This window comes from Mesocricetus auratus, unplaced genomic scaffold (genome assembly GCF_017639785.1).
Source record: "Mesocricetus auratus isolate SY011 unplaced genomic scaffold, BCM_Maur_2.0 Super-Scaffold_100033, whole genome shotgun sequence".
Taxonomy (NCBI): domain Eukaryota; kingdom Metazoa; phylum Chordata; class Mammalia; order Rodentia; family Cricetidae; genus Mesocricetus; species Mesocricetus auratus.
The window spans coordinates 2,067,832-2,094,620 of NW_024429213.1; the positions used below are offsets into that span (position 1 = coordinate 2,067,832).

The 26,789-nt window shown below is 43.3% G+C and overlaps 1 non-coding gene across 1 annotated transcript; it reads right to left on the reverse strand.

Annotated features, from left to right (window-relative positions):
* Positions 1–12,827: 12,827 nt before the first annotated feature.
* On the reverse strand, positions 12,828–12,934 carry LOC121135270. Its single transcript, XR_005872463.1, has one exon. It is a non-coding gene; the product is annotated as a U6 spliceosomal RNA (small nuclear RNA).
* Between the last annotated feature and the right edge of the window lie 13,855 nt (positions 12,935–26,789).

The window sequence follows — 26,789 nt, forward strand, 5'->3', positions numbered from 1 at the left end:
TTACAGCACCCCCAGGAATGAATTCTTTTGGGGATTTAAAAATTTGGTATGTTGGGCGGGCGTTGGTGGCGCACGCCTTTAATCCCAGCACTCGGGAGGCAGAGGCAGGCGGATCTCTGTGAGTTCGAGACCAGCCTGGACTAGCAAGCGAATTCCAGGACAGCCTCCAAAGCCACAGAGAAACCCTGTCTCGAAAAACCAAAACCAAAAAAAAAAAAAAAAAAAAGAAGAAGAGGGCACCAGATCTCATTATGGATGGTTGTGAGCCACCATGTGGTTGCTGGGAATTGAACTCAGAACCTCTGAAAGAGCAGCCACTGCTCTTAACTGCTGAGCCATCTCTCCAGCCTGCTGTTACCTCTTTTTTTTTTTTTTTTTGGTTTTTCGAGACAGGGTTTCTCTGTATTGTTTAGGAGGCTGTCCTAGGGCATGTTACCTCTTCTGTAGATGACTTCCATCTATTCATGTCCTTCTGACTTATAGATCAAGAATAAATGCTTCTGTTCTCCCAAGTTCTACTTCAAGCTCTCAGCCCTTGAGAAATTTTCATTCTAGCTATATGTGAATTGCATCCTAAACCCTAGAGACTACACTTCAACTAAATCCTGACGTCCGTGCTCGAGCCCCTTCTATTTTGGCTGCAAAGACCACTTTCATTGCAGTTCATTGTAACTCAGTCACACAGCTGGCCTGCTTTGGGTCACCACTGACTTAAAGTTTACATATAGGGCTGGGAAAACATACACCTCAATTGGTAAAGTTGGTAAAGGCCCGAGGTTAACACACATGCACACCCACAAACATGTGACCCCCCCACAAATTCATATATATATGAATTTATATAATGCATACACATATAAAACAGTATATATATCTGTACACATGAAACAGTATACATATGCTGTTTATTATATATAAAGCAGTATAGAAAACACTAGCATCTACTATACCTTCCATGTCTTTACCTATGAAGAAGTACTTCATCTGACTCTAGCAATAAAAAGGCATGGAACGGCAAGTTCCAGGTGACTATCTGTCAGGCTGACACTAAACATTTTGTTCTTGTCCCATGATCTACCATACTGATTTCATGGGGAAGAGGAGGAAGAATATGGTCAACGTACATGACGTTGCTTGAAAGAAACTGTCTATATATAACTCAACACTATATACGATGAATGTATGTCAATAACAAGTAAAAATGTCAAATCAAAAAGCATTCTATATTCATTATGGGAAAAAGCACTCTCCTTGCCCTGGTGATCAAAGTACAATGTTTGCCAATAAACTTTTTAAACTTTTTTATGCTTTTGAATGTTTGGCCCACATGTATGAATGTGCATAACCTGCTGGCCTAGTGCCCCAAGACAAGGGAAGATGTGATCCCCTGAAACAGGGCTTACACATGGTTGTGAGCCTCCATGTGGGTGCTGGGACTCAAACCTGGGTCCTCTGGATGAATAGCCTGTGCTTTTAACCCCTGAACCATCTCTCCTGCCCCGCCAAAACTGTTTTTCAAGGCTGGTTCTCACTGTGTAGCTCAGGCTGACCTTGAGTTCTGTGGGGTTTTTTTTGACTCAGCCTCCCATGTACTGGGATTACAGGTATGTGACACTATCCTGGCTCAGTAAAATTAAAGACATTAAATGCCCATAGAGAAAAATGTATATAAGGCTCATTTTCTTTTTACAAATTAGCCACACCTGTGTGATTAGCTCTTAGAACAAGAAACAATCCAAGGCTTAGCGGTGATGGCACTCACCTTTAATTCCAGCACTTGGGTGGCAGAGGCAGGTGCATCTCTGTGAGTTCAAGGCCAGCCTGGTCTACAGAGCGAGTTCCAGGACAGCCAAGGCTACAAAGAGAAACCCTGTCTCAACAAACAAAAAAACTAAAAGGGCAACAGAATACAAAGTGGACTTATTTTATTTTTACTGTGTATGTGGGGGACTAGTGTGTGCAAGTGTGTGAATGTGAGTGCGTGTCTTGGCCTGAATGTGGAGGTCAGGACACCTTTGTGGAACTGGTTCTTCCCTTCTCCTGTGGGTTCCAGGGACTGAACTCAGATTGCCAGGCACTTTTACTTGCTCAGACATCTTGAAGTTCCACTCTCCTAACTGCTTCTAAACTATAGAGTACATTGTTGTTTTTGAACTTCCTTTAAGTAGGATCACATTTTATGATCAATTTTTCATACAATGCATTGTTTGTGGCATCTGTTTATGTTGTTACATACATTAGTTGTTTTCCTCATTGCTATATTCTATTTCACTGTACAAAGAGTTAATACTTTTCTATGCAAATATTTCTGGCCATTTAGATTAGTTTTTATGTGTGTCTGTTAACAGTAATTCTGTTCTGGAAATGGTACCCAAGGCCTCTTATATGCTAGGCAAGTGCTCTACCCCTGAATGGCATCCCTGTGTTTCTATGAGAATTCTTTTTTTTTTAATATTTTTTCATTATTATTATTTTTTTTGTGGCCCTTTTTTTATTAATATTTTTTATTTTCCATTTTAAATTTAGATAAGAAACAAGGTTGCTTCACAAGTCAGTACGAGGTCCCTCTCCCTTTCCCTCCCCTCCTCCCGTGCCCTCCCCGCATCCCCCCCCCGTTATCCCCTCATTCCCCCAGGGAGGGTGAGGCCCTCCATGGGGGTGTCCATAGTCTGTCATTTCATATAGGGCAGGGCCTAGACCCTTTCCCAAGAGTTCAGGGTGAGAGTGCACCTCACATTGTTCTATGGGAGTCCAAAGTCCGTGTGTATACTTGGTATGGGTACTGATCTGCTGCCCAAGGCTCAATAGATTACCTAGGCCTCCTCACTGACACCCAGATTCAGGGGGTCTTGATCAGTCCCATGCTGGATTCCCAGGCTGATGCCTGGGATTCTAGAGTTAACCTTTGTCTGGTCAGCTGTTTCTGGGGGTTAAACCAGCCCAGTCTTAATCCCTTTGATCATCAGTCCTCCCTCTCTGATACTGGCTTTCTTGAGTTCAGCTCAGTACTTAACCAGCCACTAAATGTAGTTTCTGTTTCCCAGACTCTCTGGCCATAGGATTGTAGGCTGGCACTCCCCAGATCTATGTCTAAAATCCATATATGAGAGAGTACATGCCATGTTTCTCTTTTTGTGACTGGGTTACCTCACTCAGGATGGTTTCTTCTAGTGTCATCCATTTGCCTGCGAATCTCATGATTCCATTATTTTTTTCTGCTGAATAGTACTCCATTGTGTAGATGTACCACATTTTCTCTATCCACTCTTCGGGTGAGGGACATCTAGGTTGCTTCCAAGTTCTGGCTATTACAAATAAAGCTGCTATGAACATAGTGGAACAGACATCTTTGTTATATGAATGGGCATCTTTTGGATATATGCCTAAGAGTGCAGTTGCTGGGTCTTGTGGTAGGTTTATTCCCATTTTTCTGAGGAATCTCCATACTGCTTTCCAAAGTGGCTGAACCAGTTGGCACTCCCACCAGCAATGGAGGAGTGTCCCCCTTTCGCCACACCCTCTCCAGCATAAATTGTCATTGGTGTTTTTGATTTTAGCCATTCTGACAGGAGTGAGATGGTATCTCAGAGTTGCTTTGATTTGCATTTCCCGGATGGCTAAGGATGTTGAGCACTTTCTCAAGTGCCTCTCAGCCATTTTAGACTCCTCTATTGAAAACTCTCTATTTAGTTCTGCAGCCCACTTTTTAATAGGGTCCTTTGCTGTTTTGGAGACTTGCTTCTTGAGTTCTTTGTAAATTTTGGAGATCAACCCTCTGTCCGATGTGGGATTAGTGAATATTTTTCCCATTCTGTGGGCTGCCTTTTTGTCTTGCTGACTGTGTCCTTTGCCTTACAGAAGCTTCTCAGTTTCAGTAGGTCCCATTTATTAATTGTTGATCTTACTGCCTGTGCTACTGGTGTTATGTTCAGGAAGCTGTCTCCTGTACCAATTCGTTCAAGGGTACCACCCACTTTCTCTTCTAAGAGGTTCAGTGTGGCTGGATTTATGTTGAGGTCTTTGATCCATTTGGACTTAAGTTTTGTGCATGGCGATAGACATGGATCGATCTGCATTCTTCTACATGCCAGTCTCCAGTTATGCCAGCACCATTTGTTGAAGATGCTTTCTTTATTCCATTGTATATTTTTAGCTTCTTTGTCAAAGATCAGATGTTCGTACGTGTGTGGGTTAATATCGGGGTTTTCAATTCGATTCCATTGGTCTACCTGTCTATTTTTGTGCCAATACCAAGCTGTTTTCAGGACTATAGCTCTATAATAGAGCTTGAGGTCAGGGATGGTGATGCCTCCGGACGTTGCCTTGTTGAACAGGGTTGTTTTGGCTATCCTGGGTCTTTTGTTTTTCCATACAAAATTGATTATTGTTCTTTCAAGGTCTGTGAAGAACTGTGCTGGGATTTTAATGGGGATTGCATTGAATCTGTAGATTGCTTTTGGCAGGATTGCCATTTTTACTACGTTGATCCTACCTATCCAAGAGCATGGGAGATCTTTCCATTTTCTGAGGGCTTCTTTAATTTCTTTCTTTAAAGATTCAAAGTTCTTACGATACAGGTCTTTCACTTGTTTGGTTAGCGTTACCCCAAGGTATTTTATGTTGTTTGTGGCAATTGTAAAGGGTGATGTTTCTCTGATTTCTCTTTCAGCCCTTTTATCATCTGTATATAGTAGGGCTACTGATTTTCTTGAGTTGATCTTGTAGCCTGCCACTTTGCTGAAGGTGTTAATCAGTTGTAAGAGTTCCCTGGTAGAGTTCTTTGGGTCACTGATGTAAACTATCATATCGTCTGCAAACAGTGAAAGTTTGACCTCTTCCTTCCCAATTTGTATCCCCTTGATCCCCCTTTGTTGTCGTATGGCAATAGCTAGAACTTCAAGTACCATGTTGAAAAGGTATGGAGAGAGTGGACAGCCTTGTTTTGTTCCTGATTTTAGAGGAATTGCGTTGAGTTTCTGTCCATTTAGTTTGATGTTGGCTGTTGGTTTACTGTATATAGCTTTTGTTATGTTTAAGTATGTCCCTGTTATCCCAGATCTCTCCAAGACCTTTATCATGAAGGGGTGTTGGATTTTGTCAAAGGCTTTTTCAGCATCTAGTGAGATGATCATGTGATTTTTGTTTTTCAGCTTGTTTATATGGTGGATTACGTTGATGGATTTTCGTATGTTGAACCATCCCTGCATCCCTGGGATGAAACCTACTTGATCGTGGTGAATGATTGTTTTGATGTGTTCTTGGATCCGATTTGCCAGTATTTTATTGAGTATTTTTGCATCAATGTTCATGAGGGATATTGGTCTGAAGTTCTCTTTCTTAGTTGTATCTTTGTGTGGCTTGGGGATCAAGGTTATTGAAGCCTCATAGAAAGAGTTTGGCAAAGACCCTTCTGCTTCTATTGTGTGGAACACTTTGAGAAGAATTGGTATAAGCTGTTCTTTGAATTTCTCGTAGAATTCTGCACTGAGGCCATCTGGACCTGGGCTTTTTTTGGTTGGGAGACTTTTGATCACAGCTTCTATTTCCATAGGGGTTATAGGTCTATTTAAGTTGCTTATCTGTTCTTGATTTAGTTTTGGCAATTGATAGCTGTCCAGGAAGTCATCCATTTCCTTTAAATTTTCGAATTTTGTGGAGTACAGGTTTTCAAAGTATGACCTAATGATTCTCTGGATTTCCTCAGAGTCTGTTGTTATGTCCCCCTTTTCATTTCTGATTTTGTTAATTTGCGTGTTCACTCTCTGCTGTTTGGTAAGTTTGGACAAAGGTTTGTCTATCTTGTTGATTTTCTCAAAGAACCAGCTCTTCGTTGCGTTGATTCTTTGTATTGTTTTCCTGGTTTCTACTTTATTGATTTCAGCCCTCAATTTGATTATTTCCTGGCGTCTACTCCTCCTGGGGGAGTGTGCTTCTTTGTGTTCTAGAGCTTTCAGCTGTGATGTTAATTCTCTGGTATAACTGTTCTCCTGTTTCTTCATGTGAGCATTTAGCGCTATGAACTTCCCCGTAGCACTGCTTTCAAAGTGTCCCATAGGTTTGGGTATGTTGTGTCTTCATTCTCATTGAATTCGAGGAAGTCTTTAATTTCTTTTTTTATTTCCTCTTTGACCCAGGGATGGTGCAGTTGAGCATTATTCAATTTCCATGAGTTTTTAGGTTTTCTGCAATTTGTGTTGTTGTTGAATTCTAATTTTAAAGCATGGTGGTCTGATAAGATGCATGGAGTTATTCCAATTTTTTTGTAGCTGCTGAGGTTTGATATGTTGCCAAGTATGTGGTCGATTTTTGAGAAGGTTCCATGTGGTGGTGAGAAGAAGGTATATTCTTTTTTATGTGGATGAAATGTTCTATAGATATCTGTTAATCCCAGTTGGGTCATTACTTCTATTAGCCCTTTTGCTTCTTTGTTGAGTTTCTGTTTGGTATTCCTGTCTAGTGGTGAGAGTGGTGTGTTGAAATCTCCCACTATAACTGTGTGGGGCTTTAGATGAGATTTAAGTTCTAATAATGTTTTTTTAACGAATGTGGATGCCTTTGTATTTGGGGCATAAATGTTCAGAATCGACACTTCCTCTTGGTGGGTTTCACCTGTGATGAGTATGTAATGACCTCCTTCATCTCTTTTGATTGATTTTATTTTAAAGTCTAGTTTGTTAGATATTAGGATTGCTACCCTGGCTTGTTTCTTGGGTCCATTCGATTGAAAAAATTTTTCCCAACCTTTAATTCTCAGGTAATGTCTGTCTTTAAGGGTGAGGTGTGTTTCCTGTATGCAGCAGAAGGAAGGATTCTGTCTTCGAATCCAATCTGCTAGTCTGTGTCTTTTTATGGGTGAGTTAAGGCCATTAATATTGAGGGATATTAATGACCAATGATTGCTCATCCTTCTTCGATTTGCGATGGTTGTTGTTGGTGGAATTATGTGTGGAATTTCACCCCTTTGTTCTTTTGGCTGTTGGTAGAGAGAGATTCTCTAATGCTTATATTTTTCTGGTTGTAGTTAGCTTCCTTGGGTTGGAGTTTTCCTTCCAAAATTTTCTGTAGGGCTGGGTTAGTGGACACATATTGCTTGAATCTAGTTTTGTCATGGAATATCTTGTTTTCTCCATCTATAGTGATTGAGAGCTTTGCCGGGTATAGTAGTCTGGGCTGGCATCCGTGGTCTCTTAGTGTAGGTAGAATATCTATCCAGGACCTTCTGGCTTTCAGCGTTTCCATGGAGAAATCAGGTGTAATTCTGATAGGTCTGCCTTTATATGTTACTTGACCTTTTTCCTTAGCTGCTCTTAATATTCTTTCTTTATTCTGTATGTTTGGGGTCTTGATTATTATGTGGCGAGGGGATTTTTTTGTGGTCCACTCTATTTGGTGTTCTGTAGGCTTCTTGTACCTTCATTGGCATGTCTTTCTTAAGGTTGGGAAAGTTTTCTTCTATGATTTTGTTGAATATGCCTTCTGCCCCTTTGAGCTGGATTTCTTCTCCTTCTTCTATACCTATTATTCTTAGGTTTGGTCTTTTCATGGTGTCCCATATTTCCTGGATGTTTTGTGTTAAGGATTTGTTGGATTTAAGGTTTTCTTTGGTTGATAAATCCATTTCTCCTAGCGTATCTTCAACACTTGAGATTCTCTCTTCCATCTCTTCTATTCTGTTGGTAATGCTTGTATTGGTAGTGCCTGTCTGTTTGTCCAGCTTTTCTATTTTCTGCCTTTCTTCAGATTGTGTTTTTTTAATGACTCTATTTCAGTTTTCAACCCTTGCAGTGTTTGCATTGCTTCTTGCAATTTTCTGTTTATCTGTTCATCCGTTTGTTGCCTTTTATGAATTTTTTGGTTTGTTCTTTCTTCCATTTCTTGCATTTTTTGGTTTGTTTTTTGTTCCATTTCTCGCATTTTGTGCTTTGTTTCTTCTTCCATTTCCTGCCTTTTTTGGTTTGTTTCTTCTTCCATTTTTTTCATTTTTTGCTTTGTTTTTTCTACCATTTCTTGCATTTTTTGCTTTGTTTCTTCTTCCATTTCCTGCCTTTTTTGGTATGATTCTTCTTCCAATTCTTGCATTTTTTGCTTTGTTTTTTCTTCCAATTCTTGCATTTTTTGCTTCATTTCTTCTTCCATTTTCTGCCTTTTTTGGTTTGTTTTTTCTTCCAATTCTTGCATTTTTTGGTTTGTTTTTCTTCCATTTCTTTGAGGGATTTTCCAATATCCTCTTTTAGGGCCTCTATCATTTTCATGAAAGTGCTTTTAAGGTCGTTCTCTTCTGCTTCATCCTCATTGGAATGTTGGGGTCTTGCTGGTGTGGAGTCTCTAGAATCTGGCGGTGTCATATTTGTTTTTCTGTTGCTGACTGTGTTTTTGTATTGTCTCTTTCCCATCTCTTCTTCTAGTGGGTGCAGAAGGAGCCCCTTACTGGTCTGGGGACCAGAGTTCCCTTTTGGTGGGTGCTAGCAAGTCCAATAATCTGGTGGTTCTTCTATTCCTTGTCCGAATGCTGGTCCCGTGGGTGGAGAAGAAGAACAGGAATCTGGGGCGCTTATCCTCTTACCTGGTCCCCTGGACCCTATGCTGGGTCCTGTTGTACTTGATCCAGAACAGCTACTCCCCTGGTCTCCCTGGGTCCTCTGGTTTCCTGGTTTCGTTGGTGGGAGAGAAGACCTGGGGTCTGGGTGCTTGGCTCCCGCCGGAATTGGGAGCTCTGTGCAGGTCCCAGGCGATCTGCAGGCACTGGAGCTCAGGCCGGGAAGCCGGCCTGTTTACCTGCTGCTGCTGGAAGAACCACCGCTTCCCTGTACTCCCAGCCTCCTCTCCTTTCCTGGTCTCGTTGGTGTGAGCGAAGATCCGGAGTCTGGGGTGCTTGGCTCCCGCCGGGACTGGGAGCTCTGTGCAGGTCCCAGGCGATCTGCAGGCACTGGAGCACAGGCCGGGAAGCCGGCCTGTTTACCTGCTGCTGTTGGAAGAACCTGAGAATTCTTTTTTTCCTGCCTTTGGTTTGACTTTGTAATTGGTGTAAAATTGCCTCATTTTCAGTGGAGATGACCCTCCTCCCCAGGAAACAAAAATTGGGGATGGAATCTTTTAGGGTATTATGGCCTCCACAATGCTCCAGGGAAACCCTACAGTGTTCTGAGACTTCAGAGGAATTCTACAAAAACCAGGTGGAGAGAGAGGAGAATGCCCTGAGTGAGTGAAGTCCTGAGCGAGTGTGTATTTTGACAGGCATGTCCTGTTTCGAACTCTGAGACCAACTAGCCCACAGTAAAGTGGCGAAACCATTACCCATATGGAACTTGGCTCCAGAGCGATAGCAAGGCTTTCCTGGGGGTCCGAGTATGAGTGTTTATGGGTGACTGATCCGTGTACAAAAGCTAATAACTGCACCTTCCTCCTCTAAGAAGTTAAAACTTGAGACTGCTCACATACAGAGACATCCTAATCAGAGTAGGGAGCCCCTCCCCCTATGCTATGCCTTACAAACATGCTGAGGTTCCTGGTTGCAGCTGTTAGAGAGCACCGTGTGATCCCAGCTTCATTGTCTGTATGTCTGTCTTCATGCCCTCAAAGCTCCTAGCCAGGCTTTGGATGCAAGCCTTTCACCAAGGCTACCAGGGTTGTTGAGAGGAAGTGACAGGACAAGAGTGGCCACAAGTTAGGAGGCTGGGATCTGGGAAGTGCCATTTGTGGGCCTGCTCAGGTTGGGCTTGCCATGTGTGTGATGGAGAAGGAAGCATGAGATTTCCCCCGATTCTCCAAGTGTCTCTTGGCCGGGCATGGTTTGATTCCAACAAACCGAGAGAGGAGCAGGAAAATGCTACTTTACTAGGCGCTTGTACCTGGAGCCTGAAGTGTTCCAGCAGGCCAATGATAGCAGCCAAAGGACTTGGGGCTGCTTCCTGATGCCACACAGTGCTGTTGACCACAGCGAGAAGGCAGGGTGCACCTCCTGCAGCTCCATGTCCCAATCATTCAGGACTGCAAGACTGGGTTTGGGGATCTCAAGGAGACTGTTGTTCGTGCTGAAAAAGCTATCAGAATGGTTCAAGGGCAAAGAGTGGAAAGACTTGGCTTCTGGGGCTGACAGATGGCTCCGTGGTTAAGAGCATTAGCTGCTCTTCCAGAGAAGCTGGGTTCAATTCTTAGCACCTACACGGTTGCTCACAATCCTCTGGAACTCCAGTTCCAGGGGATGCAATGCCCTCTTTTGGACCCTGTGGGCACCAGACATCATGTGGCACACAGACACATGTGCAGACCAAACACCCACACACATATAGTACAGTAGTTTTTTTTTTAAAGATTTGCCTTTGGCCAGCCTTTAGTGAGAAGGCAGGGGGTTCTTAGAAGGTCAGGTGGTAGGAGGCTCAGGCAGCAACGGGCGTGATGGTCAGTAGGTACCAGGGATCAGATCCTATTACCTGGAGATAACTGCAAAGATTTAAAATCCTGAGAGTAGCCAGGCGTTGGTGGCACATGCCTTTAGTCCCAGCACTTGGGAGGCAGAGGCAAGTGGATCTCTGTGAGTTCAAGGCTAACCTGGTCTACAGAGCAAGTTCTAGTACAGGCTCCAAAACTATGCAGAGAAACCCTGTCTCAAACCACCCCCCCCATCAAAAAAATCCTGAAAGGAAGCTCAGCAGATGGCCTGACCTCTGGAGCCACCTATGTGCCATGTGGTCAACTACTAGTGGGGCTAAGAACTCAGGGTGAAAGCTTCTTCAAGTCTTCAGCCTCTTCCCTACCGCAGTGTGTTAAAAGCTAAACAGAATTTGGAAGCACTGAGTGATCCTCTAGTCTAGATCTGGATGCTCTCTGTCTGCTTCTTTTACTTCCCAACACAAGTTGCAATAATCCTGTGTCTTAGAGTTTCCATTGTTGTCATAAACCATCATGACTACAACTGAACAGTGCTAAGAGATAGACTTTGGAGCACTCTCTCATAAATGGAATGTCTTTACCAAACTCAAGGATATACTCAGAATAGGAGGCAGAAAGATTGTAAGAGCCATAGGAGTTGCAGAACGCCAACAAAACAGCGTCTTCCATATACAACAGGGCTGATATACATAGAAACTCACAGAGACTGTGACAGCATGCCCAGGGCCTGCAGAAGTTCAAGTCGAACACAATCCCAACATGAAGGGGAAGTGAACGTGAAGTCCCACACCTTAGCAAAAAGCTATATGCAATTGGTAGTTTCTGGGAAAGGTAAAACCCATTTTCTCTAAAGGAGTGTCACTAGGTGAAGCACTCCAGGCAGGCCCCATGCCCAGGAGTAGTTGGCCAACACAAAATGGACTCCATGATTTCTATGTGCTTTTTGTTTTGTTTTGGTATCATTTATCTTATTGTTTGTCCTGTTGTTGTCATTTCTTGCTTTGATTTTCAGTTTTGTTTGTCTTCTTTTTTGGGAGAGACAGAGGGAGAGAGAGATTTGGGTGGGTAGGGAGGATCTGGGAAGAGTTTGGGGTGGGGAACAAATATAATCAAAGTATACTGTATGAAAAATATTAAAGAAAACCTACTGCTTACAACCCTGAAATCACACTTCATCACTGACAGAAGTCAGGCAGGAACCTGGAGACAGGAACTGAAACAGAAGCCATGGAGAAACATTGTTTGCTCAACCTGCTTTCTTATCCGACCCTGGACCACCTATCTATGGGTAAAACCAAACATCAATTGTTAATAAAGTCTGCTCCACAGACTTGCCTGAAGAAAGTAACCAGATGAAGTCATCTTCTCAACAGAGGTTCCTATTTCAGGATAACTGCAGCTTGTGTCAAGTTGACAAAAAACTAACTCGTACAAACATTGAAATATCAATATTCATACATGTTAGGTTGTTGTGTGATGTTTTACTCTTTTTTTCTTTTGACTCTTTTGGGCGGGCACCACCCAGCTCCCAAATCACTCACAGAGGCTTATTGTTAGTTATGAACGCCCAGTCTCAGTTTGACTTGTTTCTTGCCAGCTTTTCTTAAATTAACCCTGACAACTTTTTGCCTCTGGACTTTCTCCTTTTCTTACTTCTGTATATCTTACTTTCACTCTTACTCTCTGGCTGGCTATGTAGCTGGCCCCTGACATCTCCCTCTCCTTAGTCTCTTGCTCCTCTTCCTTGTTTCTTGTTTCTCCTATTTATAATCTCTGTCTGGCAGCCCCGCCTATCCTTGCTCCTGCCTTGCTATTGGCCGTTCAGCTCTTTATTAGACCATTGGGTGTTTTAGACAGGCAAAGAATCACAGCTTCACAGTTAACCAAATGCAGCATAAACAAAAGTCACACACATTAAAATAATGTTCCCAACCAGGCGTGGTACACACCTTTAATCCCAGCACTTGGGAGGCAGAGGCAGGTGGATCTCTGTGAGTTCGAGACCAGCCTGTTCTACAAGAGCTAGTTCCAGGACAGCCTCCAAAGCCACACAGGAAAACCCTGTCTCGAACTCTCCCCTCAAAAAAATGTTCCCCCACAGAAGGCACTTGACTCAAGTGTTTTACTGTGGTAGAGAATTTAAGAATATCAACAACACCAAGTCCCTTCCAAAAAACCATCGTCAAATATTGCAACAGGGTGGGCCAGATTACTTAGCAGGTCAAGGTGCTTGCCTGTAAGTCCGATGGCCTGAGTTTGAGCCCTGGCACTTGTAGTGGAAGGAGAGAACTGAGTCCCACAAGTTGTCCTCTGACCTCACAAATACCTAAATAAATGCAATACGAAAGAATATTTAAAGTACTGCAACAGACTTGCTCAGCCTCTGTGCTGGCTAGTCTTTTTTTTTTTTTGCGGCGCGGTGGAGGGGAGGGGGCCCTCTGCCTATGGAACGCTTCACGAATTTGCGTGTCATCCTTGCGCAGGGGCCATGCTAATGTTCTCTGTATGGTTCCAGTTTTAGTATATGTGCTGCCGAAGCGAGCACGCTACCTACTCTTAATGTCAACCTGACACACAAATTAGACTTATCAGAGGGAGGGAACCTCAACTGAGAAAATGTCTCCATAAGATCTGACTGTAAAGTTTTTTGTTTGGTTCTTGTTTGTCTGTTTGTGGCTTGTTTTTTGTTGTTGTTGTTGTTTTGTTTTGATTTTAGAGACAGGCTTTCTCTGGCTGTCCTGGCACTCACTCTGTAATCTAGGATGGCCTGGAACTCACAGAGATCCGTCTGCCTCTGCCTTCCGAGTGCTGGGATTAAAGGTGTGTGCCACCACTACCCAGCTTGTTTAGTATATTATATAGAGATAGATTGTTGGACTTAATGAGTGTCATATTCCCAAACAAGTTCTTGAAAGGACATGTCCAAGCAGATGGATATAGGTGCACTTAACTTGTTTGCCCAGTAGGTGGCAGTGTTATAAAAGGTTTTATTTTTTTCTGATTTACCAGGATACATTACAGCAATGGTCCTCAAACTGTGGGTCGTAATCCCCTTTTGGGGAGATCGAACGACCCTTTCACAGAGGTCACCTAACACCATTGGAAACATACGGGTATTTACATTATGATCACAAAAGTAGCAAAATTACAGTTATGAATTAGCAATGAAAATAATTTTATGGTGAGTGTCACTACAGCATGGGGAAATATATTAGAGTCACAGTATTAGGAAGGTTGAGAACTGCTGCCTTAAAGGGCTGTGTGTATGCCCTAACTGGATGTGACCAATCTTACTTATTGTGGTGGTTTGAAAGAAAATGGACCTCAAAGGGAGTGTCACTATTAGGAGACATGGACTTGTTGTAGTGGGTGTGGTTTTGTTGGAGGAAGTGTGTCACCGTGGAAGTGGGCTTTGATGTGTCATGTGCTCAAGGCACATCCATTGGGACAGTTGTGTTACCTTTGAGTAAAGATGTGGGAGTCTCAGCTCCAGTACCATGCTTTTCTGCATGTCACCGCGCCCCACCATGCTGATCATGGACAGAAACTCTGAAACTGTAAGCCTACACCTCAATTAAATGTTTTCCTTTAGCCAGTGGTGGCGCACGCCTTTAATCTCAGCACCTGGGAGGCAGAGGCAGGAGGATCTTTGTGAGTTCAAGGCCAGCCTGGTCTACAGAGCTAGTTCCAGGACAGCCAGGGCTACACAAAGAAACCCTGTTTTGAAAAACAAAAAAAGTTTTCCTTTATAAGCATTGCTGTGGTCATGGTGTCTCTTCACAGCAATAGAAAGCCTAACTACAACACGTATGAAGATCACTATTCCTGGATCCACTCTACATTGTTGGCATAGATCTGGATATGTTCTTTTTTCATTGTTGTTATTTTTGAAACCAGATCTCACTATGTAGCCTTAGCTGGCCTGGAACTTATAGTCTTTGCACTACCATAACCAATCTGGGGCATGTTCTTACAGCTTGTGGTAAGGTACTTGGTCTTATTGTTTATATAATAAGCCTACTTACAATATGATATCATAGTTAATATTGCTATATTCTGGCTATGTCTTCAATCCAATCTAAGTTCCTCCCAGGACTCAGCTGGTTTTGTTGAGATCAGACTGTGCCCTGCTCCAAGTTACTCCATATTGTGTGAAAGGTGAAAGTCTTTTCAGACTGTAAATTGCTCTGAAAGACTTCATTAGAAAAGGAATATATTGTTATTGTGTATATGCTGTGTGTGTTCTTTCCTTCTAGCATGAGATCCTGGGGCTAGAATCCAGGTTAGTAGGTTTGTATGGCAAACACTTTTACCTGGTGAACCATCCTTACTAGCCAGAGAGAGTCCATTTCTTTGAGACAGGGCTTATCTGTGTAGTTTTGAAGCCTGTCCTGGAACTAGCTCTGTTGACCATGCAGGGAGAATTCATCTTACAAGGGGCTTTGGAGTCCATTTTGAGGGGGAGGATAACTCTGCACCTGGGCAGAGAGATGAATGGTACCGTATGTCTGGTACTACCCACATAGCACAAACCATAAATAGTTTCTTCCTAGGAGTGGAAAGGGTGCCACTCTATGAACTTGTCGAGTGAACTGGGACTGTAGGGCACATAAGCATATTAAAATTACGCCAGTAAGTCAGGCTTCAAAAACTTACTGGACGCAGCAGACCAAGGAAAAAGTGTAACTACCTCACCCAGATCCTATAAAGAGGTGGTCACTGTGGTGGTCTGAATAAGAATGGCTGCCATAGGCCATTTTTATTCAGAATATATTTGATTATTTATACATATATTTATTATATATATTATATATAATATATTAATTAAATATATATTTAAATTCTTAGTCATCAGGGAGTGGCACTACTTAGAAGGGTTAGTAAGTGTGACCGTGTTGGAGGAAGTGTGTCACTGGGGTGGGCTTTGAGGTTTCAGAAGCTCAAGCCAGGCCCAGTGGCTCTCTTTCTTTTTTCTGCCTGCAGATTTGTATGTCGAACTCTCAGCTACTTCTCCAGTACCATGTCTGCCTTTATAATGCCATGCTCCCTGCCATGGTGACAACGGACTAAACCCCTGAAACTGTAAGCAAGCCCCAATTAAATCCTTTCCTTAGCCAGGCATTGGTTGTGCACGCCTTCAATCACAGCACTCAGTAGGCAAAGGCAGGTGGATCTCTGTGAGTTCAAGGCCAGCCTGGTCTAAAGAGTGAGTTTCAGAACATGCAGGACTACATAGAAACCCTGTCTCAAAACAACAATCAAAAACAAACAAATAAACAAACAAAATTCTTTCCTTTATATGAGTTGCCATGATCGTGGTCTCTCTTCACAGCAATAGAACTTTGACAAAGGCAGAAGTTAGTACAGGGAGTGAGGTATTTCTGTGATAAGTCTGACCAAGCTGTCTGTAGCAGAATGTGGACTTTGGAACTCTGGATTGGGAAATCAGTTGCAAGCTTTAAGCAGGGCTTAATGGGCCACACTAGTAGTGCTGAGAGCAATGTAGATTATGACGATCCAGTGGAAGAGGTTTCAGAGTGGAAGAACATTAGTAAGTAGCCTAGAGGCTGTTTTATGAGATTTTGGCAAAGAATGTGGCTGCTTTCTGCCCTTGTCCCAAAAACACATCTGTAGTGATATTTTGTTTGTAATCTTACAAATAAAGCTAGCCTGAAGATCAGAGCTAAGTCTCTAGTTAGCCACACACCTAGTGGAGAACTAAGTCACTAGTTAGACACACACACACACACACACACACACACACACACACACACACACACACAATCACTAGTTAGCCACACACCTAAGCAACTAGTTAGCCATAGAGGATAGACAGTGGTGGCCACACCTTTAATTCCAGCACTTGGGAGACAGAGGCAGATGGATCTCTGTGAATTCAAAGCCACCCTGGGATACACGACAGTGAATCAGTCTGAAAGAGAATCAGAGCTTACACCTTTAATCCCAGCACTTGGGATGACATGCCTTTAATCTTAGCACTAGAGAGGAATATAAGGCAGGGGCTCAGTGTAGTCTAAGTACAGCCTGAGGTTTGGTGGAGAGCATTGTAGTCTGCAGTCACTCTGAGGACAGGATCACCCCTTTTTGGTATGAGCCTTGGTAGAGGTAAGAACTCTCTAGTTACTTGGCTGCTTTTCTTTTATGATCTTCATCTTGAACCCCAATATCTATCTCTGGGTTTTATTATTCATGCTACACACGTCTGAGACTAAACTGAAGATTTTGTATTCACGTTGTTGACAGAGGAGATTGACTTTGTCATTTAGTTGTTAGTGTTCACTCTTGTGCAGATCATGATGAAAAGGAGAAAGGTGATCAAGGAAAAATAAAAGATGTACAGTTTAGGAGAGAGAAAAACACAAAGAAGTGTAATGGAGCTAAACCCAGTGCTCAAGGAGATAAAAAGTGAAAAAAAAAGTCTGCTGCTAAATGGAATAAAGGGACGGTGACCTCAGGGAAAGACCCAACTCAGTTTAGCTTTCCACTTATGAAAAGGAATTAAAGAAAAGCTTAAGTAATGAAGGAAGGGATCAATTAAGAACAGAAAGCGGATGCAGATGTAATTGAAAGAAGGGGCCGTGTTCCAGCCCCAACAAACAGCAGAACTTGGCAGCTTCAGTCCCATGGTTCTGGCTTTGGAGTCAAGAATAGAAGAATGTGGTTGTGTAATCTTCTTCCTTGACTAAGGAGAGCTGCGGTGGTCAGGTATGTGTCAGAAATGTCCTTGCATGGAGGCCCAGAAAGGCCATTGTGTGAAGCTGTGAAAGAGAAGTCATTGGAGACCCCAAGATGTTGGAGACACCAGAGTCATGGGATACATGCCAAGGAGGGCTGCTCACAGAGTGTGGAACCAGCCCAAGAGAGAGAAGTGTGTTGCAGTCAACAAAGAGATTTGTACAGGCAGATAGGAAGTGATATGGCTGGGTGCAGAGAGGAATAAAAGGCTGGAGGAGACAGGAACTCGGCCTCTTTCGGCTAAGGAGGTAGCAATGTAAGAGTTGATTGTGGCTTGTTCTTTTCTCTCCAATCCTTCAGCATTTTCTCTGGTATCTGGCTGTGGATTTTTTTGTCTTTTGTTTTTATTTAAATTAGAAACAAGCTTGCTTCACATGTCAATCCCAGTTCCCTCTCCCTCCCCTTCTCCCCTGCCCCACCTGGCTGTCGGTTTTTATTATTAAGACTATCTAGAACTTGTGTTACAGTGTTTGGAGATTTGAAGAGTGCTTTGACATCAGACATGAAGATGCAGGGTTTGGAGTTTGCTCAGCTGGTTTTCAATCTTGCTTTGGCCCAGTGTTTCCTTTTGCTCCTTTTTCTCCCTTTTAGAATGGTAATGCATATTCTGTACCATTGTATGTTAGAAGTATGTGATCTGCTTTTTTAGTTTGATTTTACAGGGGAGTAAAGTCAAGAGATTGCCATGAGTCTCAAAAGAGACTTTGGACTTTGAAGCAGTTTTAAGACTGTGATAGACTATGGGGACTTTTGAAGTTGGACTGAATCCATTTTTGCAATATGGTATGGCTACAAGCCTATGGGGGTCATGGAATGGAATGGTGTCTCTTTACAGCAATAGGACACTGATGAAAACAGACACCTAGCACTGAGATAGTGACAGCCCTTATTGACTTGTTATTTGACCACTTGGTATGTACATCAATGATTGACGAGCAGAGAACTTTTCACTGTCCTGGGAACTTAAACTCCTTGGTTCCTACTGTTGATGTTGTTTACTTGAATTACTAGTTTGCTCATCATCCTGCTTACCTATCCAGGCCTATCTACCCCTTCACTTCTGTAGCTGGACTCAACTCTTCAGCTTATCTTTGATCCTGTGGCTTGAATCTAAGGCCAGTGTCCTGTATCTAGTTCTCAGCTTTGTTCAGTTGCTACCTTATTAATACATCTCCACTTGAGCTTTCATCAGCTTCTGTGCTTTTCATTTCTGATAAACTCTTAAACTCTACTGTAGTCTCTGAGCTCTTTATAACCATTCTATAACCTTTATATCATATACACATATATGTGTCTATACACACACATATATACATACATATTTACTGTATGATGTGTAATATATGACCTGAGAGTTAATATTAGTAATAAGATTGGAATAAAAGAATATTATGGCTGGAGAGACGACTCAGCAGTTAAGATAGAGTACTATCCTTGTAAAGGACTTTAGTTTGGCTCCAGTTACATGGTATCTGATGCCTTCTCCAGAACTCTGCAGGCACTTGAACTCTACAGTTACATGTAAATGAAGTTCTTAATTGGTCTAATTAATAAAAACCTGGAGTCAGATATAGAAGGAAATGCTGAGAGATCAGAGAGAAGGAGTAAGACACACTTTTCCTCATTAGCATCTCAGTAGACAAGAGAGTGAGTTCCTGTTTCTCCCTGCTTATATCCTGTTTCCGCCCAGCTACCTCACATATCCCTCTACAGAGTCCCCTGCCCTGGGAGACTGCCACCACTTGAAGAGCCCAATCAGGAAAGGATGGGCAAGGCAGCTGCCGTGCCACTAGAGGGAGTCTCTGGCGGTAAAAGAAACCCTTACTCTAATCTGACCAGGTCAGCAGAATTCAGAAAGGGCTATTCTCCTTCCAGGGAGTTGATGGGACATCTGGCTTGCCACCAGGGTCATCTGTTTTCCCCAGACATATCCTAGCTTAGGGACGTCCAAACAGCAGAATGTGACAACAGCCTAATACCAGTTAAACTTTGGCAAAGGAACAAGTACCAAACTGATGCCATCCATTAGCTGGATATGGAGCCTGCAACTCACTAGCAGCAGTTGCCCAATGCGATGTGAAGGAACAAATGTGGTTCTATTTTCCCTTACAGCTTTAATGTGATATAATGTACTTGAACCCTTATTTTTACTAGAGCTTGTTTTCAGAAATAAATAAATAGGCAGAGCTTTGCAAATGTTTTCCACTTGGCAGGACAGAGTGGGAATGTCCTCTAGTGATTCTGTTTCCTCCTAAGTGGTGGCACTTATGGGGAAAGGGACTGTTGATTTCTCTTGAGGTGTAGAAGAGTAGTGAGTAGCCATGCAGACTGAAGAGCTGGGACCCACTGTTATTGACTCCATTCATCTTGACTTAAGGTCAGAGAGTTCAAACCTATTCTTGCTCCTCAAGGTTAAACAATAGGATGTTTGGCCAAAGGCACGGCTACTTGGTGTTCTTGCTCCTAAAGACCAAATAATAGGATGTTTGACTTAGGGAGTGGTTGCTAGATAGATGTCTTGAGTACTAAGGAGGTAAGTACATGTGTTTGTTCCTTGTGTTGTAAGGATGTCTTTTGCCCTCCTCTTTTGTTTGGGGTATATAGGGGCATCTGCAGTATTTCCTGAGAGCCCTCCCGACTCTATCTTCTATCTCTTGTCTCTTTCTTTTTCTCAATCCTCATTCCCCTTTTCAGGCATGTTCGAACTGGTCAGCTGGTCCTGGCACTGAAAAACAAGGTTCACAAGCTCTCTCACTCCCTCTCTCCTTTTTTTCCTTTGTTTCTCTAACAATTAGTGACTATGTAAGCACTCTCCGATTACCTGTCAAAGTTTGGGTGAGTTCAGGTTTTGAACTGGTCATTCCTGATTAATGGCATTTTTCTTTTCTTTTTCTCTGTTGTTTGTTTTGTTTTGAGAAAAGACCCCAATAGCCCAGGCTGGCCTCAACATGTCCATACAGACAACTAAAACCCTGAACTCCTGATCCCCATGCATCTCCTGACAGAGTGCTGGGATTACAGGCATGCCCCCATGAACCCCTAATTCCTACCAGCCCTCAACACCCTGGATCAGTATCCCAAATTTTACAATACCAAGGACTGTCCATACTGGGCCATGTTCACCAGCCTTCTGTATTCTCACTATTGCCTGAGATGTACCATACTCAGAAGTGTCTCCTTGGTGCCCTCCGGAAACATCCCCTAAGACCAACATAGATACACAGACACAGACATAGCAGACCCGTTATCGACTAGCCCAAATCTGGCACAAATGTAGGCATGTTTGTCCTGGCTGTGGGTCAGGGTTATCCATCCAGCCCTTATGTAGCCTGCACTGTCCTGGTTCTTTCAAGTCACCCCTCCCATGTCATCCAGTAACCTGGGCCCTGGGCCCAGGACAAACTGATAGTGGCCATAGGGACAAGCTCCCCTGTAGCTATCCTGCTGACTGTCCTGTCTAATCTAGTTGTGACACAGAGTCAAGTCCCTCTGGGCCAATCCTATCCAACCTCCTCCTGTCCTCTACATGCTCTCCAACCCTAGGAATGTGTTGAAAGGGCTATGTCTCTGAACTCAGCCAACACAAGGGCTGTGATGGGCTATGCTGCATTAGTCACAGTAATCAGTGTCTTTGGGTTGGAGAGGAAAGCAGAGCTAAAGTAAGGAGAGAGAGAGAGAGAGACAGACAGACAGAGACAGACAGAGAAACAGAGACAGACAGAGAGAGACAGAGAGAGAGATGGATTTAGGAAGAAACAGTAGTTCAGGTGAGGCAGGTTGACTGAACGAACCATCTTGAAGTCTCTGGGTGTCGAGAACACAGACTGGGCCTGGTTTCATAGGCAGTCTGAATATTGGTGTTGCAGCGCTCACGACTGCTGTTGCACTGAGCTATCTGAAGCCTCGGGGTTTCCTGACACTCGTGAGTGGGCCAGCTTATCGGGAATGGATGATGTGGGATCCATTTGTGCAATCTAGCTGCAGACCATTAGAGGTCCCTCAGGTCTCCGGGGAAGACCAGTTTGGCCAGAACCAATCCTCTCGAGGTCGTGTTTCCACAAGTGCTGTGGGCCTCGCCTCACGTGGTACATTGAGGGGAACGGGGCGGGGCTTGGCTGAGGCACCCCAGTCCTTCCTAGAACCGGCAGGGGGCGGTAGTGTCGGTGGTGGGCTCTGAGACTCCCTGAGCAGCTATGAAGGACCCCGGCAGCAGTGCGGGTGACGCACCAAGCAACAGAGAAGACCAGACTAGCCGCCCCAACTCTGGTGCCCAGGACAGCAGAAGATGGTACCGAGAGAGCTGAGGACAATGCCAGAGTGCCGAATGTTCCTGACTGCTCCAGAAACCCCCCCCCCAAGGTTGTGAAGGCACAGAAGAGGAGGGCACGTTGGTGGAGAAAGCTGTCCTTGTGGAGAAGCCACCACATGATCCGGAGCAGGAGGGAGAAAGTGAGGAAAGCCAGCTCCTGGAGTTGTATCCTTACTGACGTTTGTGACAGCAGCTGAGGGACAGTCTGGATGGCCAGGGAGAGGGTTGGGGGAGCCCAGCATAGGGACATCTTGAGGAAGTGGTGGTGGAGGAATGGGGGAAACAAGGGCCCTGGAGGAAGCAGCCTGTGGGGAGAGCACCCAGAGACAACAAGACGAAGTCACCTTAACGGTATCCCAACCAGTGACCTCACGGTGCCTTTCCTGTCCTTCATGGATGCAGAGATCTCGCCCTTGTACCTGACCCAGGAAGAAGAGTCCCCTCTTCTGTCAAAAATCAGGTGTTCATAGGTTTGTGTATTAATATCAGGGTCTTCAGTTCAATTCCATTGGTCTACCAGTTTGTTTTTGTGCCAATTCCAAGCTCTTTATTCCTATAGCTCTATAATAGAGCTTGAAGTCAGGGATGGTGATGCCTCTGAAGTTCCTTTATTGTAAAAGGTTGTCTTGGCTATCCTGAGTTTTTTGTTTTTCCATATAAAGTTGAATATTGTTCTTTCAAGGTCTGTGAAGAATTGTGCTGGAATTTTGATGAGGATTGCAATGAATCTGTAGATTGCTTTTGGTAAGATTGTCATTTTTACTATGTTGATCCCACCTATACAAGAGCACAGGGGACTTTTCCATTTTCTGATATCTCCTTTAATTTCTTTCTTTAAAGACTCAAAGTTCTTGCTATACAGATCTTTCACTTGTTTGGTTAGCATTACCCCAAGATATTTTATGTTGTTTGTGGCTATTTTGCCACTTGTGTCCCATGCCAATGCTCATCAAAAGGTGACTTCAGCTGAGGAGGAGTTCAATAATCAAGTAGATCAGATGACCCATTCTGTAGACAGTCAGCCTCTTTTCTCAGCCATTCCTGTCATTGCCCAGTGAGCCCATGAATAAAGTGGCCATGGTGGCAGAGATGGGGGTTAGGCATAGGCTCAACAACATGGACAGACCTGTCCACAGCTGCTGCTGAGTGCCAGACATGCCAACAGCAGAGACCAACACTAAGTCCCAGATATGGCACCATTTCCTGGAGTGATGAGCCAGTGATCTGATGGCAGGCTGACTACATTGGACTACTTCTTCCATGGAAAGGACAATGCTTTGTCCTTACTGGAGTAGACACTTATTTTGGTTATGGATTTGCCTTTCCTACACGTAATGCTTCTGCCAAAACCCACCGTCCGTGGACTTATAGAATGCATGCTGATCCACTGTCTTGGTATTCCACACAACATTGTTTCTGACCAAGGAACTCACTTCTTAGCCAGAGAAGTGAGACAGTGGGCCCACGATCATGGAGTTCACTGGTCTTACCATGTTCTCCATCATTCTGAAGCACCTGGCCTGATAGAAAGATAGAAAGACCTTTTAAAGGCACAGTTAAAGTACCAATTAGGTGGCAGCAGCCTGGAGGGCAGGAGCAGAGTTCTCCAGAAGGAGGTATATGATTTGAATAAATGTCCAGTATATGATGTGGTTTCTACCATAGCCAGGGTCCACGCACCCAGGAATCAAGGGCTGGAAAGGGGAATAGTTTCACTCACTATTACTCCTAGTGACCCACTAGGAAAATTTTTGCTTCCTGTTCCTGTGACCTTAAGTTCTAGAGGTTTTGATTCCAGAGGGGGATGTACTCCTGCCAGCAGCCACATAAACATTCCATTGAACTGGAAGCTCAGACTCCCTCTGGCCACTTTGGGCTTCCAATGCCCTGAAACCAACAGGCTAAACAAAGGAATAACAGTGTTAGGAGGGGTGAGTGATCCAGATTACCATGGGGAAATGGGATTGCTTCTCCACAGTAGAGGTAAGAAAGAGTATGTCTGAAGTGCAAGAGATCCTTTAGGGCATCTCTTGGTGCTACGATGTTCCGTGATTAAAGTCCATGGGAAACTACAACAGCCTTGTCCAGACAGGATGACAAAGGACACTGACCCATCGGGAATGAAGGTATGGGTCACTCCTCCAGGAAAAGAGCCAAGACCTGCTGAGGGTGGAGTGTTGAGTGAAGCCTTTTCCTTGCCAGCGGCTTGGTTTTACCCCACCAGTTGCCTGGGCTCTGCCACGTTGCAGTCCCCAAATAATACACAAGACACTGTATTAATTATGAAGCTGTTGGCCTTGCTTGTTTCTTACCAGCTAGCTCTATACTTGTTAATCTAAGTATTTCTCTTACCGGAGAAAAGGGTCCGGACTTCTTACTCCTATGGCAGCTACATGATGACTCCCTGTGTTTCTCCTCCCCAGAGTCCTCCTTGACTCCTAGTCCCACCTATCTTGCTTCCCTATTGGCCAACAGTGCTTTATTGACATATACACAGGACTTCCCCATCAGTGGAGGAAATCCAGGATGGGTAGTAGAGGACGTAGTTATAAATAGCAGCTAAGGTCACGTGAGCAGTTACAGAAAGCAGGATTATAGTTGACATGAGTGTTTCCATTATATTTTGTGAAGAATGCATTTTTATGAATATTTGTGCTTTCTTTCCTCAATTTCTGCCCTGTGCTTGAGAGAGGACCCGCCCCTCCTGGAAGGATCACCCCGAGTCTGGCCACACCTCAGTCTTCAGTGCCCTCCATTCTCTGCCCTGTGCTTGAGCCCCTGCCCTGGGCTTGAGTCTTCAGTCCCCTCTGGTCTCGGCCCCGTGCTTGAGAGTGTCCCAGACCCACTTGCACCTATGGGAGTATTGGACCTGCTCAAACACACTGGAAGGGATCCTTAGACCCAAACCCACCAGGAGAGGAAGACCCCACGAGCTCCCACTGAAAGAAGGGATGGGAAGAAGGCAATATAAAAACACAGCCAACAACAGAAGAATAAGTATGACACCACCAGAGTCTAGGAACTACACCAGCAAGACCTGAACATACCAACATAGATGGAACAGAAAAGAATGATCTTCAAAACAACCTCCTGAAAGTGATAGAGGCCCTCAAAGAGGATATGAGAAAATCCCTTAAAGAAATGGAAGAAAACACAAACCAAAAATGCAAGAAATCAGCAAATCTCTTAAAGCAAGGAAAGCCAAGAAAAAAAACAATCAAACAGATGAAGAAACAATTCAAACAGTTAAAGACCTGAAAACCGAAATGGAGGCAATAAAAAAAAACCACAAACAGAGGTAATGCTGGAAATCGAAAGACCGAATAAACAATCAGGAACTACAGATGCAAGCTTAACTAACAGAATACAAGAGCTGGAAGACAGAATCTCATGCACTGAAGATAAATTAGAGGAAATAGATTCATCGACAAAAGAAAGTCTTAAATCCAACAAATCCTCAACACAAAATTTCCAGGAAATATGGGACACTGTGAAAAGATCAAACCTAAGAATAATAGTTATAGAAGAAGGTGAAGAAGCCCAGATCAACGGTGCAGAAAACATTCAACAAAATCATACTTTTCTTTTTTTTTTGGTTTTTCGAGACAGGGTTTCTCTGTATTGTTTTGGAGGCTGTCCTGGAACTAGCTCTGTAGACCAGGCTGGCCTCGAACTCACAGAGATCCACCTGTCTCTGCCTCCCGAGTGCTGGGATTAAAGGCGTGCGCCACCAACACCCGACTAAAATCATACTTTTCAAATTGTTCCACACAATAGAAGCAGAAGGATCACTGCCAAACTCTTTTTACGAGGCTATACTTACCTTACTACCCAAACCACACAAAGACACAACCAAGATAGGGAATTACAGACCAATCTCCCTCATGGACATTGATGCAAAAATACTCAATAAAATACTGGCAAATCGAATTCAAGAACACATCAGAAAAATAATACATTATGATCAAGTAGGCTTCATCCAAAGGATGCAGGGATGGTTCAACATATGGAAATCCATCAATGTAATCCGCCATATAAACAATCTGAAAAACAAAAACCACATGATCATCTCACTAGATGCTGAAAAAGCCTTTGACAAAATTCAACACCCCTTCATGATAAAGGTCTTGGAGAGATCAGGGATAACAGGAGCATACCTAAACATAATAAAAGCAATATACAGCAAAACAACAGCTAACATCAAACTAAATGGAGAGAAACTCAAGGCGATTCCTCTAAAATCAGGAACAAAACAAGGATGTCCACTTTTTCCATACCTCTTCAATATTTTACTTGAAGTTCTAGCCAGAGCAATAAGACAACAAAAGGAGAGCAAGAGGATACAAGTTGGAAAGGAAGAAGCCAAGCTTTTATTATTTGCATATGATATGATGGTCTACGTAAGCGACCCAAAGAATTCTACCAGGGAATTTCTACAGCTGATAAACACCTTCAGCAAAGTGGCAGGATACAAAATTAACTAAAAAAATCAGTAGCCCTACTATATATAGACAATAAAGGGGATGAGAAAGAAATCAGAGAAACATCAAACTTTACAATAGCCACAAACAACATAAAATATATTGGGGTAACTCTAACCAAACAGGTGAAAGACCTGTATAACAAGAACTTTGAGTCTTTAACGAAAGAAATTAAAAAAGATACCAGAAAATGGAAAGATCTCCCATGCTCTTGAATAGGTAGGATTAACATAGTAAAAATGGCAATCTTACCAAAAGCAATTTACAGATTCAATACAAGCCCTATCAAAATATAAGCCCAATTTTTCACCGACCTCGAAAGGACAGTCTTCAACTTTATATGGAAAAACAAAAGACCCAGGATAGCCAAAACAACCCTGTACAACAAAGGAACTTCAGGAAGCATCACTATCCCTGACTTCAAAGCTCTGTTATAGAGCTATAGTCTTGAAAACAGCTTGATATTGGCACAAAAACAGACAGGCAGATCAATGGAATCGAATCAAAGACCCTGATGTCAACCCACACACTTTTGAATAAAAAAAAGAAAACCAGACCACTTTCGGGAAAAGTGAAAAGGTCACGGTGCAACTCTGAAACCATAGAATATTCCCTCCTCATGACAACCAATAAAAATATGTAAGATACTAGGTTGTGCTGCCAAAAATATGAATTCTCCTAGCCTCCACATCAATGAATCCAAAGGTCACCTACTCTTATCCAATCCTGAATGGCCAAGGCACGTACCACCCTGCTTGTGGCTTTTTCCTTTAAAAATCCCTTGTAATTGAGGCCAGGACCCTTTTCCTGCAGCTGCTGTGCCAGTTTGCTGGACAGGGTCCTGCCGAGGCATG